The sequence below is a fragment of the Elephantulus edwardii genome, unplaced genomic scaffold, assembly GCF_000299155.1.
Source record: "Elephantulus edwardii isolate Elephantulus edwardi_28Jun2011 unplaced genomic scaffold, EleEdw1.0 scaffold00246, whole genome shotgun sequence".
Lineage (NCBI taxonomy): Eukaryota > Metazoa > Chordata > Mammalia > Macroscelidea > Macroscelididae > Elephantulus > Elephantulus edwardii.
The window spans coordinates 2,956,913-2,959,954 of NW_006399996.1; the positions used below are offsets into that span (position 1 = coordinate 2,956,913).

Below are 3,042 nucleotides of genomic sequence, written 5' to 3' on the forward strand. Positions count from 1 at the left end.
GAGTGAATAACTTAAAAGCCATGTATGATAGGGTATTATGGTTATCACAAGAGTCCACAATTAAGGTTGCATAGTGGAATGTACTTGGGGCGGTGGGAGGGGTGCGGGGGGATTGTGTACCAGGGAAGGAGTGTTTCTTTTACTTTTGAAAGAGAGGAGTGAACTGGGGGGAGGGCTTGGCGGGGAGAGAAGTGGAGCAATGAATGAATGGAAATCCAAAATCTCTGTAAATGCTCATTAAAATTATTAAAAAAAAGAAAAAGTACCATGTTCTTTAAAAGGAATGGTACCACACTTTGAAACCTCACACATAGTAAGTATGAGCAGGTGAAAGTTTTTAATCAGTGATCCTCAGAGTCTATTCTGTAATTCTCATTATGTAAGGAATTTGTATTTATACCTCTGAGAGAGCCCTGGTGGCCCTGTAGTAAGTGCTAGGCTATTAAGTGAGATATTGACAGTTTTGTACTTAACAGCTGCTCTGTGTGACACTTGTAAAGATCAAAGCTTGGAAACTTTGTGGAGCATTTGCTCTGTCCTGGAGAGTTTTTCTGAATTGGAATTTACGTAGCAGCGACAGGTTTGGTTTGGTGGCTTGAAGGTGTTTGTTACCTTCCTTAGGGTGGAGGCCCAAGAGGGTAATCATTGTTTACGTAGGTTTTCACCATAATGACAGCACATGACCTGACATAGGGTAGTATTCAGAATTACTTATCAGAGATGCAGTTATACTTCTAAAATAATTTTCCACCTCACTAGCTCTTTGAATTTTTTCTAAATTGAAGTAAACATAACATAATAAAAAAACTGACTATTTTCATGTATTTAGTCCTCTTTTCTCTTCTGAAAGTTTTATTTTGCTTTTCACATTTAAGTCCTCAATTTATGTTGAATTGGGGTTTTTGAAGATGAGAGGTAGAAGTAAAATTCATTTATTATATAAGATTCATCATTTTAGTAATTTTGAATTGTACAATTCAGTGGCATTTGATACATTTCCAGTGCTGTGTAATCATCTGCACTCTTTGGTTTTAAAACATTTCAGTCACTCCAAAGGAAACAATGTACTTATTAAGCATTCATTCCTCCCCTCCTTCCCCCATCAGACAGTGACAGCCACCTGTTTACCTGCTTTCTGACTATGACTTTGCCTGTTCTATTTCCTGTAAATGAAACTATACAGTATTTGTCCTTTTGAAGTTGCCATATCATGATCAACTTAGTGTTTTCAACCTGTTGAATGTTTTCAACAATATCAATATCACATGCAAGCAAAATACTGCTGAAGGTTATGAAAAAAACAAGTAGAACAATATTGAGAAGGAACTACCAGAAGTTCAAGTGGGGTTTAGAAGAGACCATGACACCAGGAATATCATTGCTGATTTCAAATGGATCCTGGCTCAAAGCAGAGAATACCAGAACAATATCTATTTGTATTTTATTGACTATACAGAGGCCTTTGACTGGTGGATCACAACAAACTGTGGCTCAAATTGAGAAGAATCCCAGAACATTTAATTGTGCTCATGAGAAATTTATATTAAGATTGAGAAGCTTCTCTGTAAATGTTCATTAAAATCATTAAAAAAAAAGATTGAGAAGCTGTTGTCTGAATGGAACAGAGAACACTGCATGTTTAAAATCAGGAAGGGTGTGTTTCAGGGATGCATTCTTTCTACTTGTTCAATCTGTATGCTGAGAAAATAATTAGTGAAGCTGGACTCTATGATGAGGAATGTGGCATCAGGATCAGAGGAAGTCTTATCAATAACCTGTAGATGACACAACATTGCTTGCTGAAAGTGAGGGGGACTTGAAAAGCTTGCTGCAGATGATCAAGAACTACAGCCTTTAGTATGGGTTACATTTCAACATCAAGAAAACAAAGATGCTCACCATGGAGCTAACAGAGAACATCATAATAGATGGAGAAAGAATTGAAACTGTCAATGATTTCATCGTTGGATAAGCAGTCAATACCTTTGGTACTAGCAGTTAGGAGATCAGATGTCTGGCTTGTCGCAAGGCTGTCAGAGACCTCTCCAGAATACTTAAGAGCAGTGAATATATCAGCTTGAATACTAAGGTGTGGCTGATTCAGGCCATAGTCTTTTCAATCACCTTCTATGAATCTGAGATATGGATAATGAATAAGGATGACAGAATAATTGATACATTTGAACTGTGGTGTTGGAAGAAGAGTACTGAATAGCCCACAGACTACCAAAAGAACAAACATGTATATCTTGGAAAAAGTACAGCTAGAGTACTGCTTGGAGGAAGGCTGGTGAAGCTTCATTTCATATACTTTGGGCATGTTGCGAAGAGAAACTATTCCTTGGAAAGGTGTAAGGTCAATAGAAGAGAGCAAGACGTCCAACAAGGTGGATTAACACAGTCACTGCAGCAGTGGGCTCAAGTGTGTTGGATATGATAAAGATGGCACAGGATAGGACAGGTTCCTTGGTCTGTTTATAGTGTTATGAGTCACACTTGACTTGATGGCACCTAACATTTTCAAAATACACATTGTGGCATGCATCAGGATATTATTTCTTTTTATGGCTTAGTAATATTTTCTTGTATGTTTACACTGTATATTGTTTACCCATGTATCTCTTTTTGCTTGTTTTTGGCGCTTTTCAGTTTACTGTATGAAGGAGTTACACTAGTCCAAGTTAAAGTGGACCCCAAATGGTTACATAATACAAGCTGTGATTTTTTTTTCCAATTATTTATTTTTAATTTGGTGTACCATCAATTGGATTCGACTAGCACAGGAGGAGCTTGCCCCTCCTTCTCTAGTGGAGCATGTGGTGGATTTGTACCATGCACTTTTGGGAATGCAGTGCAGCTTCTTGCCACTAGGCCACCAGAGCTCCCTACGCTGTAATTTTTTTAAAAAATGCTAGTTTATTTACAAAATTTGAATACAGTGCTTTCAAGAATGTTGTTGTTGTTGTTATGTGCCATCGAGTCGTTTGCGACTCATAGCAACCCTATGTACAACAGCCCTAAACCCTGCTCTGTCCTGTGCCA

General features: G+C 37.9%; 1 protein-coding gene across 2 annotated transcripts in view; it reads left to right on the forward strand.

Moving 5' to 3' along the window:
• Nucleotides 1-3,042, forward strand: part of CNTROB (centrobin, centrosomal BRCA2 interacting protein) — a 58,015-nt gene that overhangs the window by 7,871 nt on the left and 47,102 nt on the right. The window lies entirely within an intron of this gene.